Source organism: Saccostrea cucullata, unplaced genomic scaffold, assembly GCF_032062105.1.
Source record: "Saccostrea cucullata isolate Sc308-1 unplaced genomic scaffold, CSIRO_AGI_Scuc_v1 ctg14832, whole genome shotgun sequence".
In the NCBI taxonomy this organism is placed as follows: domain Eukaryota; kingdom Metazoa; phylum Mollusca; class Bivalvia; order Ostreida; family Ostreidae; genus Saccostrea; species Saccostrea cuccullata.
The window spans coordinates 658-14,100 of NW_026918103.1; the positions used below are offsets into that span (position 1 = coordinate 658).

General features: G+C 33.2%; 1 pseudogene; it reads left to right on the forward strand.

Moving 5' to 3' along the window:
• Positions 1-248: 248 nt before the first annotated feature.
• On the forward strand, positions 249-3,669 carry LOC134246918 (methyltransferase-like protein 27; annotated as a pseudogene).
• The last annotated feature ends 9,774 nt before the right edge of the window (positions 3,670-13,443 follow it).

The following is a 13,443-nucleotide window of genomic DNA, read 5'->3' on the forward strand; positions in this document are numbered from 1 at the left end:
AAAATCTGAGACATGTCGTTTCCAAGCCCTATAGTAAATTCGTTGGTGCTTACAGAGAATGCGTGTTAAAGGTCAGGATCATATTATAAAGGTACCTGTAACAATGGAGGTTTATTTTTTTTGGGGGGGGGTAGTACGTCATCAAAAAGTGGTGTAATGAGCCTCTTTAAATAACTTTTCTTAATTCATGTAAGAAATAAGATGTTGCTCCTTAAAACAGATTATATCAAGGGTCTTTATCGTTTCAGCACCTGCAGCCTGGTAGATACAATGGGCCACTACACTGCTGAAGCAACTGACCGAAGCTTTCCAAGCAACAAAGATACAGTTCAAATTCTGGACGTGGCAGCAGGTACGGGGGAAGTAGCTGAAGAGGTAACATAACGTCTGCTAATAACAGGGTGCAATAATTACCCGTAAAAATTCGAGATTATTGGATGCATAGAAGTCGTTATTCGGAAATTCACACATCTTTTAAATATCAATATTGGAGTACTAGTGCGTACAATAGAAATGTTTTTTTCTTCAAAATTCCAGGTTGCAATGACCAAGGTATATTTATTGATTACTTCCATTTTTATTAAAAAGGAAGCTGTTTAAAAACTCTGGGAAGTATTTAAAATATTTTGATATCATTGATTTTGACTGCTTTTGAAAAGGGTGTAGCGTTTAGTTCTAAATTTGAAGCCCTTCATCCATAAAAAGCGACGTTTATGGATGAGTGAAACTCTCAAATAGGACGTAGAACTTCTTACAAACAATCAATCAGATGCATAGTTGTTTTCTTCCAGTGGATATAACCTCGAGTAAATAATCTTTGGTTATGATGAGCATGTTTCTCTATTAAAATAGCTTAAATTGTTTATTCATCACAAAATTTTGTCTCAATTGTACATACAATAGGACAAGCAAAAGATTTGAGTGTACAAATTGATTTATTTGTTCTTCCACACCTATTAAGCTATCGTTAAACAATACTAAGCTCAAGTACTGTAAAATCACATGCTTTCGTAGGGTAAAATTTTCGTAGTTTGAGGAAAATTTCTTGGTTCTTGTGGATTTGATTTCGTGGATCAAGAATTAATGAGTATTTATGTGTTTGAAATTTTACATTCGTTGTGGACATGAAATCATGGGTCTTGTCATACCACGAAAACAACGAAAATTAAACCCCCACGAAAATTTGTGATTCCACAGTATTCGGTCCGAAGATATCTCTATATTTAAAAAAATGCCCTTTCTTTGAATTTATAGTTGGTCAAGAAAGGTTTCAAACAACTTGACGCTTTGGATCCCAGTGAAAACATGTTACGTAAGGCACGGGCAAAAAAACATCTACCAGAGGTTTTATTGCGAGTTTCTGTCTAAAAAGCCTTCTCCAAACATCAGTAACGGTAATGAACATAAACCTTAACTTCAATAACGGTAAAATACATAAGCCCAAGCATCAGTAATGGTAAAATACATAAGCCCAAACATCAGTAATGGTAAAAATCATAAACCCAAGCATCAGTAATGGTAAAATACATAAACCCAAGCATCAGTAATGGTAAAATACATAAACCAAACATCAGCAACGGTAAAATACATACACACGAACATCAATAACGGTAAAAATCATAAACCCAAACATACCGGGTAAGTAACGGTAAAATACATAAACCCAAAAATCAGTAACGGTAAAATACATAAACCAAACATCAGCAACGGTAAAATACATAAACCAAACATCAGTAACGGTAAAATACATTATCCTGAACATCCCAAAAAACTGTCTAAAAGGCAAATGTAAATCTTATAGAAATGACATCGTTAAAATTGTGATTGTCTTTAAATTTTAGATGCATACTCATGTGTTGTTATTTGGGGAGGGTTTGGAAGTGGTCATATACCTTCAGGTGCACTTGTGGAACTGATCAGAATTACAAAACCAGGTACATTACACAAGATATAAATGAAAATTTAAAAAAAATACAGAAACTTTTATACACTGTTAATATTTTTCAAAAATATATAAAAGTTTGAAAAAAATTGAACATCTTGTAAAGTTCCTAATTCACACCACAATATGAAACATACTGGTACATGTAGGTTTACTAATAACGAGTGCCAAATATTCACTAATATAAATTCAATAACTCCGTTATCATATAGCTAAAACATTTCCACATACCTTGTAATAATTATTATTTTTCACATTTGCAAGTGTTTTCTCTTATTTAACACTAATTGAACAAGGCGTTTTTACATCTCCGTCCGTAAAACAAGTTCGTCATTTGACCATCAGTTGATTATTTAGTCATAATCGATCTACGTAGTTTGATAGTGACGCCATAAGCGTTCCACATTATAAACACATTCAATATCTACAGTTAAATTTTTGAGAAAAAAAGTTATGTGTTTCAAAGTTTAGTTAAGTACGTTAGTATTTTTAACAAATAAATTACACTTGTAAATATAATTAATAAGTTTTATTGGGATTTAAAACGAGTTTGCACATGATCCTTCCAAAAAACCCAAAGGGCTTTTAGATGCAGGCTTAATGAAATTTTTTGTGACCAACCCGTTTTTATTTCAATTAAAACACAAAAAATGAAAACTTATTTCAGAATAACAAATAAAAAAAAAAAAAAACTCTCAAATTTATGATATTTGAGTATATGTTTTCCAAATTAAACCCCCGTTCTGTTAGCTTTCCCCATTTTCGCATCCTTCTGATCCCCCTACCGAGCAATAGGGTTATTTAGGTTTTAAAATGGGTGTAATATTCAACATTTTAATAATAATTTCATTTTTGTGTGAAAAAATAAACACATCCTACCTAGATCCCACTTCCTTTCTTTAATTTAGCTCTGAGAATTTGATCAGAGGATTTAATTTGTAAAAAGGGCCGGGCCGTTCGATATTAAACGATTGTGTTCGGAATGTTTCGGGCATACACATAATATACGTTATATAAAGTTATGTTCAATAAAACGTCTAGATAATGAACGCTAAAATTTGGAAGTATTTTATTAGAGACTATTTATTAGCTATATGATAAGGTATTATATTCGGTTTAGAATTCATATTGAACTTACAGGTGGAATGATAATTATGATGCCACTCTTTTCTTTAATTTTGATCTGAGAATTTGACCAGACAACTTATTTTGTATACAACAGAGCTTCGATATTAAACGTCGTTTTTAAATGTTTCGAGCATACTCATAATATACCTAATACAAAGTTTGTGTTCAATAAAACGTCAAGATATTGAAGGCTAAAATTCTCTAGATTTTTGATATTATTTTATTAGAAACTATTTAATATGACTGTTTCTAGGTAGGAATGACATGAAATAATAATCACGATGGTTTAATATTCGCGGAAAATTCTTAAATCGTGAACATAGTGAAATTTAAAACACCGTATTGTTTTCCACTTCTACAGTGTATGATAAGGTATTATATTCGGTTAAGAATTCATATTGAACATACAGGTGGAATGATAATTATCGTGATGAGGGAAGAGTACTTAGATATAGAGGAGTACCGTGACAGCCTGGAGCCTATGATGGGGGGAAATATAGAAGGACGGACTGTGGGAGCTTGTAGAGAGGTCTATTGTCCACAAGTTTTTCTGTGACAAAACAGGGGTATCTACCCTTCCAAGTCAGACACAGTTCTAATATAAGTGAAGACCAACAACTGGAATAAGCCTTTTACAGATAGGCCTACTCGGAAATAATATTTATAAAATATAAAAGAATCAACTTTTTTTTAAATTTTTCTTTAATCATTTCTTTTCTTGTCTACCTCGTTTTATGAATATTTAGCAAATGTTGTATTGTGTTTTTTTCTTTTGTTATCATATTACAAACAAACATAAACCAAAAGAAAATTGGTAGCTTTGAACAAACTCGAACTTACATTGTGAAATCTGATGGAAACTAAAAAAAAATACAGACGAAAGTTAAAGTTAAATACATTCCTTTCAAAACATATGTCCGATAAAATTTTCAATATAATGTTTAGATTTAAAAATCCCTCCCTCAACATCCCTGTAAATATTTTGTAATTGATAAATGATTGTCATATCGATGTTTTACATGCCCCTAAAAATTCCGTAGATAAAGTTTTTAAAATTTGCCCGCCCTTTTGGGTCCACAAAAATTATACATTTAAACAGTTGGTGTTAAAGTAATCATTCCGTACAAGTGTAATATTTGTGACAAAACCATTTTGACCCATTATGTGAAAAAACGATTCTCAAAGATAAATAAAATGTAAATGAAAAGTAATTATATTTGTAGGTGTACAAAAACCTGTTCCGTGTTTTAAAAAATACAATTTTTTTAAACTTGATTTTTTTATTTCAACTTTGCTTTTCTTAAATCAATTTTACAATCTTGAAAAACCCCCCGTAGATGCTTAATGAGTACAAACACTATATAATTTATCTAGGTTACACAAATGTCATCATATCGTTCATTGTTCTTATGAAAAATTATCTCAAGTTTAACTTGTTTTGATTGAGGTATTCCTTGTATCCTTTACAATACAATATACATGATTGGATCCACTGAAGGCTTTTGTTAGAACTCTTAAAATTTATTGATAGTCCAAAATAGTTAGAGAAAATTTTGGTACACATTTTCAAAATTTAATAAAATTTGAAGTTAACATTTAAAATTTTTGCCCTCCATCTTCACTGAAAGTGAAAAATTGTAAATTATACTCTGTCTCTACTCTGTAAAAATTTTCCCAAAAGCAGCTTTTGAGCTTTTGAAAATAAAGTGCTCTATGCTGAAGGAAGTCCCCTATTTATTTTGAGGTACAGAGGTCAAGGTCAATAGAAGTCATTTCCCAGATAAGCTTGGACTTTTACTAAGGCATGGTATTTTTATGCTACATAATTAGTCTCTAAAATTTACACAGTTTTCCCTCACTGTTGAAATATACAAAGGATAAAATTCAGGCGAATGTCAACTGGTGTGTCAAATAGCCAATTACAAGTTCTCGCATGGCACAGAAGTCGGGCTTAAGTCGACTCATCTTTGTCAACAACAATTAAAAGATTCTGATGTGATTTATATTGTAACCAATGAAAATCTGATCACTATTTGACAGACGCTATTTTAACGTTGCGCCAAGAATGACTTATTGTTTGACTTACGGAAAGTCCAAGCTTACTTGAAAATTGTACTAATTCATACATTCTGTGTGTGTATATGTTAGACTTTCATTTCTGGGTGATTCATGCATCTCAGGAAGCTTGCAAGATTGTGCAATATTTAATTTTAACCATAACTCCCTATTGCCATTCTTCCCCTTCTTATGTGTACACCCTCGCCCCCCCCCAGCTTTCAGCCCCCGACTTGGTCTTATTTTACAGAGGCAGGGAAAGATTCTCTGAATAAGTTTGTTACTACAGTGTACGAAGTGAAAGCAAAGGGGAGTACAGGGCATCATATTCATCATAGGTCATAGATTAATATTTTGACTTCAACCTATTACTAGATCAAAGGTTAAAGTATCATAGCTTTTATTCCTAGTTTCAGTTAAAACAGTGTTTAATGATTCTAGGCCAAATAGTACCTGAAATATTTCATTATAGCCATAGAAATTGAAAAGTAAGTCACAATGACCTACTTTTCAGTCTGCAGGGTTTCCAAAAATTTCCCCCCTACAAAGTTTGATGATTCTAAGCTAAATAGTTTCCATTATTTAAATATAGCTAAAATAACCCCCTTTAAAAGCAGGTCACTGTTACCTACTTTCACTGGAAATTTTTTAATGACCTTAACTGCATCATGATCAATTATGACAGTTTCATGAACATAAGCCTTTAAAGCCTCATAAAAAATGTACATATCATATGTCATTAGCATTATGCCCAGGAGCAACTGTTACTGAGAGATATATACATTGAATCCTCTTTCTTTAGCATTTTAAATCTGCCTGCTCCATATTCCTATACACAACACAAAAGCCTCTGCTCATTTTTATTCATTATTTTTAAAAATAAAGAATACAGTACATGTATGAAACTTAACATTTCAACAATCAAAATGATACAATGGTTATGAGATATTAGAATTGCACTGTGCATCTAGAGGTTTCATGCTTTTTCCCCAAGACAAATGTGTATTTTGCGTTCATTTTTTTTTTTTAAATTTTGTTCCGTTCTGTCTGAAGACAATGGTGTCTGAACTCAACCATTTATATTTTCCGTCCTGGTCAAGTTTCCCAAAAATTTCAAGTCTTTGATTATCATGTTATTGCACTAATTGACAATGTTTGATCTGTATTCAAGGTCTTTTTAACAAAACAAAAATGCAAAAATGCCTAATCCTGAAGTAAGAAAAAATTCGTCTCATGAATCATTGTTTAGCTCATAACTGTATTAGCTTACCATCACAAAATAACTGTCAGGAATACATTTTCAATTTTGTTATTCAATTTGTTTCAAGTCCGAGAGTACTTGAAGATCCTGGGGGTGTGATCAAAAGATACAATACAATATTTATTTGATTAATCATAGAACTTATGAATGAAATATATGGAGATTAAGAAAACAGTATTCAATCTTAGAAGTCAATACAACAATACAAAGAAGGAGCAGAGTAATCACGAACTTCCAAAACATCAGAGGTGGGATCAGGTGCCACGGAGGATTGAGCATCCCCTGTCAACTGTTCATATGCGCCATGTGCTCTTCTCATGATCTTCAATTCAGTGTGTGAATAATGCACTAACAATTAGTAAAAACGTCAGTCAGCATTTGACGAAATAACGAAATGATAAGTTGTATCAATGAACCATATTGACATAGTAAACAGTATCCAATATTAAAGTCCATAAACAATACAAATTAGGAGCACATCAAACACTGTCCTCTAAAAGATCAGAGGTGAGATCAGGTGCCATGGAGCAGTGAGCATCCCCTGCCGACCGGTCAAATCCGCCGTAATCAAGAAATAACGGGAAAATCCATTGTCATTTCCATATTTGAATATCTGGCTAACAATTTACATGAAAAACTTTTGTCAGCATTTGACTCAGTGATAAATTGTATTTGCTGATACGGCCATCGTATCGACCATAAAACGAATAAATAACTTTAAAAGAGACTGCTAGTAATCTTGTTTCATCAACTTGTGTGCCAATGATATACCTCGTTTTAGAAACCATACATACGTACAGAATGCTCTTGCCTATCGAATCAATTTCAGGTGATGGAGGTATATTTTCTGCATAAGTAAGGGAAGTTGACGATTGAAAAGTTGAAGTCATCACGTTTATCATAAAGCTTGGTTGTTAGATTACCATTAACGCATTTTTCAAGTAAAATATTCAAATAAAAAACAGAAGTGTCAGACTCTGTGATATCTTTTTTATCTCAAACTCGGGATGTATCGTATCGTTATGCAAATTATCCCATGTTTTCCACTATCATTGATGCCCTGGTATTATACTTACTAGAGAGTGATTCCTTAAGTACTCTGTGTTACAAACGATCCTTCATAAAGTACATTTCTAACCGCATCAATATTTACAACAATGAACACGCCTGTTAAGTTAATTAAAAATAACGAACCTACGCAACAGAGGTATATTTGTTACTTTATTTAACTGTATCAACACGAAGCAAAATGAAAAATGGATGGATCTGTCTATATACACTGTGAATGTAAAAATAATCAATCAGTTTGAGCAAACCGCCCACCTCTTTCAGGAACAAATAAAAAAATGCAGGTATTAATTATCGGATTATTTGAGGGTAGTGAATGCATTTTCTGGTGTAGATATACAGATATCTTAACACATAAAATACAAATGTTTACTGAACTGATAATTCCCATGAATCAGACTACATAAAAACACAGTAACCAAAACCTATGACATGCTAATATGCGTTAGTTTTTCCATGCTTGACCATGCTACAGGTTTTATTATTGTACCTTGAACTAATTGTATTCATTTGCATCTCGCAGGTCACTGAGAATTGCTTCGATAGTATTCATAAATAAATATGTATATGTTTATATTTTATCTCTGCCTGATAATTATCAATACTTGCAAAATTACTATATACATGCACATATAAAGTATTTAGTGAGAGTTTTAGAAATAAACGTAATTTTCTTTTCGTGGATTAAACAGAAATAGAGATCATGGGGAATTATGGCCCCGTGATAAAAATGTCATTTACAGTAGTTTATTACCAACTTTTAACATTTTAAGAAATTGGGAACATTTTTCTTTGTGCTTTCTATATTAATATTTCTTCACTTAGGGCAGTTACGTTACTTTAAGAGTTGTTTTAACAGAGGATTGTTACCAATACATGTTGTAATGAAATTAATTATTATTTATGAAGTACATTTTACAACAACTCTTAAAGTAACATAACTGCCCTAAGTGAAGAAATATTAATATAGAAAGCACAAAGAAATTCACTTTTACATGGATACCCACTTCCGCCCGAGCCCGGGGTTGAACTCTCGACCTTCGGAATCTGTCTCCTAGCAGTGCAGGAACAACGCGCTAGACCGCTCGGCTATCTAGGCAAGTCAAAAAACTTTCTTTCGATGCCGATAGAATTCTCGCGGCGCTGCCCTACACTACACGGTCATTGAGAATAGAAGTGAGATGCAATTATTTGGACATTAGTGCTTTTTAAATGTGCTTTATAAATAATAATTAATTTCATTACAACATGTATTGCTAGCAATCCTCTGTTAAAATTAATGTCCAAATAATTGTATCTCACTTCTATTCTCACTGACCGTGTAGTGTAGGGTAGCGCCGCGAGAATTCCATCGGCATTGAAAGCAAGTTTTTTGACTTGCCTACATAGCCGAGCGGTCTAGCGCGCTGTTCCTGCACTGCTAGGAGACAGATTCCGAAGGTCGAGAGTTCAACCCCGGGCTGGGGTGGAAGTGGGTATCCATATATATATATATATATATATATATATATATATATATATATATAGTGTTTGAGGTAACAATTGCTTATTGATATATTTAGGTCAGTAAAGAATGCATGCTGAAAGTTTATACAAGATAGAAGATTTGATTAGTCCAATTTGGACTCCAGGAGGAGCAAAAAAGATTTACAAACAAAAGGAGGAGGATCCAAATGGTAGTATGTGTACAATAACAACTGTACACAACAGTCCTAAAAGTATCAAGTCACAATAATGCTAAATTATAGAGACATTATGCTGGAATATTTTAAAGACCTTATAATGTTTACATAAATCAAAAACAGGATATTGAGAATTTAAACATGCCTTTTCGTTGTCTTTTTGGAAAGTTTTGTTTTCATGAACTTAATAATTTTATTAAGTACATTAGTTATTTTGGTAAGATTAAGAAAAGAAGAGATGTATTACAGCAATATGTACAGCACAGCAATATTAATCACCATAAGTATCTTATAGTTTGTGTTAGTGTTTATCATATATCTCTTTAGAATTGGCGCAATGGTAGAGCGATTGCACTAGAATCGAGGAAGAAAGATTATGATCCTTGTAGTTTTGAACTGCGGGACGTGGACACCGGTCCTTCGGGTGGGACTTATATACTGAAAACTCATGTGCAAATAGGGGTGGGCAAAAAGATCCATCTTAGCTCCATGACCATGACTGCCGAGTCAGGGCTGAATCTGAAAGTCGACGCTCCTCAATATAAGTGATAAAAAGGTATGTTAAACAACAAACAATTTCTATGAATGAGAAAAAATAAGATTTACTTTATGTTGTACAATTTATTTTAAAATTGCATATATATAATTTTTTTTCATGATGATCATTGACATGAATCGATGCAAAGAAACTTGAATTCCATGAGGAATAAAAATAGACACGGGACCCCGGTATCACGTTGGTCAGGGTTAATATAGATTCATGAGGAGCATGCATACCCTAACGGCTGGTACATTTAAACGCACGTAAGAATTGTCGTATCTTTCGATTGACGCAAAAATAAATTCAATTTAATTACATTTAATTCAAAGCATGGAAATAAAGATTCTTTTAAAACGACTATTTAATTTTCCTTAATATGAATACAATCACTAACCATTGTATATTATCAAAGACCTTGGATATATTTCAATGTTTTACGTCAATTAATTCGTTTCACATATCTGATTCACATTTTTACTAATTCTATACAAATCCTGTATTTGTTAAATGCCACCACCAAAAAATGTGTCTTTTTTCTGATTAAATAATGGTTTGTAATAAGAATCTGGTTTCTGGGATGTGTTTAAAAAATTACAGGTTGAATCAATTTTAAGTTTTTTTTAATTCTCGCTAGTATCCTGGCAGAAGAAAAAAAAACAAAATCATTTACATGATAGGGTTATAGAAGAAGTGCACGGAAAAAATAATAGTAAAGTGATCAGCGAGTACTTAAAAATGTCCTGATGTACCATACTCCTTTTTCTAGGTGGCTTTTATAAGTTTTATATAGAGGTGTCATTTTCTACTATTAAGCATTTGATCACGTTGCACCTTGGGATCCTTTGACAATATCCTTGTGGAAATGACCTTGGTTCTGACTACAGCATTTAAGCAATTTTTGCGTAGTATGTCATTAGCATGAATGAATTATGAATATGATGAAAATTCATCAAGCTCAAGGGTACGTTTACAAAATACAAAACAGCAGCAGAGTAAAGGCAATCCTCTTAAATTTGGCTTGGTGTAAAATGCGGAGGATGGAGTCTCCACAAAACTCCAAAATGGAGGGTCAGAGAGTGCAAGGGGTGGAGCCTCGTGTGTTAGATGATGCAGGAGGTGGAGCATAGTACTTATCGTAAATTTAGCACGTGCTTATTAGATCTGTCATCTCATTTTCTGATACTCCGTGAGAATGTGTTAGTGTGTTACATTACCCAAACAATTAAAAACAATTCCATTGAAGTTGAGTGAATGAAACTCAGTTATATCTCCAAACCTGATTTTGTGATGATCATTTGACAGTATCCGATGACATTTGTTTATAAAGTCCATAAAATACCAAATGAGAAACAAAGAAACAGGAAACAGTAAAAAAAAAAAATAATGAACACCACATTTCAACGAGGGGAACAGCTTTGCTGATTATTTAATTTTTAAAGATAACAGAGACTGACTGAAACAGAATAGCATCAAAACTATTATCTTTTTGTGATATTATATACAGATATATATTATTAAATAGACTGATATGTATATAAAGGTGTCAATGAATATCGGCCTCATTACAAAATACCTATTACCATCTGAAATCTGATTGCTGTTGAAGACACTGTCCGATGTTGGAAATATGCCGTGGTGTCATGATTCACTCAGAAATATTATCACAATTATCTACTGCACACAAAAACATTTTAGAAAAATAAAAAATGATTAGTTCGTAGATTCAGTAAATGAACTGATTGTTTTATTAGAAAACTCTGGCCATTAACTGCTTTTATTTTATTTTATTTTTCTTACTCTAAAAAGAATGAGAAACAAGCAACATGATAAAGAAACAACAAAATGAGAATCGAAATGACCTATAGATATGAGAAAAAAAATTAGGGGCATGCAGCCTGTGCTTTTGATTTAAATTTTGTTATGCGATATAACAGATGCTAAGTGCAATGGAAACTGTCTTATTCACACTATCTCGCAGTAACCCATGAGGTCTTGACAGATTTTATTAGTTTAGATATCAAATATCTGAAGGGCAAATTGTTAAAATTGCGAAGGGCTAGATTACCTGAACTTCTAGGGAAAGATAAAAAATATATATATATATATTAGTGTACAGAAGCAAATTTGTCTCCTCATTTATTTTTGATATAACTAAAAGACATGTATTCTTTTTTTTTTTTTTTTTTTTTTTTTTGCTAAATTTCATTTTCAGTTGTATCTGTATTGTATCTTCTGTTTGTAGTTTACACATACAGAAGCTTTTGCAGCTTTTACAGCTTTTACAGCAATGTGAAATATACTTTTTAATTATTGATAATTTGCAGACAAAGTGATCTCCGATGTGTTATGCATGACATAATTATCTACAATAAAATTTTTAAGACATACAGGTATCTAGACTCGGTAATTAATTCTGACAGGCACTTTTTATCACTAATGGAGAGCTCTACAAGCAACCCAGTTGTATTCAGTTTCTAAAATGATTGAAAGATAAAACGGGCAAGTGTATTAAAAGTGACACAAGAGGCTCCACCCCTTGCACTCTCTGACCTCCGCATTTTATACCAAGCCCATCAGATCGTGTATTTCATGTGTTCTGTCTTTGTGAATTGCGGCCAAAACCGTCATTTAATTGTCTTTGTCCCTCCGCTGCATGATTTGTGCGGTTCTAACTACAACAGTAGTAGATTTGTCAGCCTTTTTTATTACAATGTTTGTCTCGTTTCGGAGACTGGTCAGCGCATTCCGCTTTTTTTTGTTAAATTATCTCTAAATTTGTGAAAGTGGATTTTACATAGCTCCATTTTGGTTGCATAGAGATAATTTTCTAAAGCTGTGCACGTTGTGTTGCCGGGATTATAATTATATTGATATATAAGGGATGCAATAATTTATTGTTTATCATCCTCATTTGTATGAAAGAGTATCTTACATCTCATTTTCCGGCTAGTTCATTGAAGCTACAGATCAAATTTGTCTTATATTTTGCGTCCCTGGTGTGGAAATAAATTTGAGACCTTTGCTAAGTAAAGATGTTTCAGCTTCAGACAGAGTATAATTAGAGATTTAGAACATTGTTACTAGTGTTCTCTGACAGGGTTTAATACGCCTATATTGCGAGCTTTTCTGTTGTTCGCTCGTCTTATTTTTATTTTTTCTGTTTTTGGGTTTTGGGGAGCCTCCTGCTAGGCATGTTAGCGTAGTGCCGATCTGGGGGCCAAATCTGCATTGATTGCTAAAAAAAGTGAACAAGGTTGATCAACAGGGGTTCCCGGGGGGGGTAATTCAAAGGCAGATTAACATGCGGGTTTATCTTGGGGCACCGACAGGCATGCGTTTACTTCTTAGGTGCAGTAAAAATCTGTGAATACCTGCATGATGCAAAGGAAAAAAATGATTATATTGTTTGACATCAAGCTTGCTGCGGGGCAAAGTAAGGTTCTGTCCAGCAGGGTGGGGATATGGTGTGTGTTCAAACCCTGAGGTTAAGAGTGACACTGAGAATTCTTGTAGATGTTGCAGTCAGGTTAATTTCTAGTTGGGGCACTTGGATCTTATAAAAAGGGTTTTTGAGTTTTGTGGAGGGACGTCCTAATTAAGCGTAATTCCCCGCTATTGAAATGTGACCGAGCTGCATATAGGTGTTGAGTTTGATTTATTAGCATCCATGTGAAATTGTGAATTTCAATTTCCGCTGAGATCAAGGGAAGTGGGGGATTGGTGTGAGTTACGGTTTGTTTGAACCGAATGACAGCCTGGGAATTGG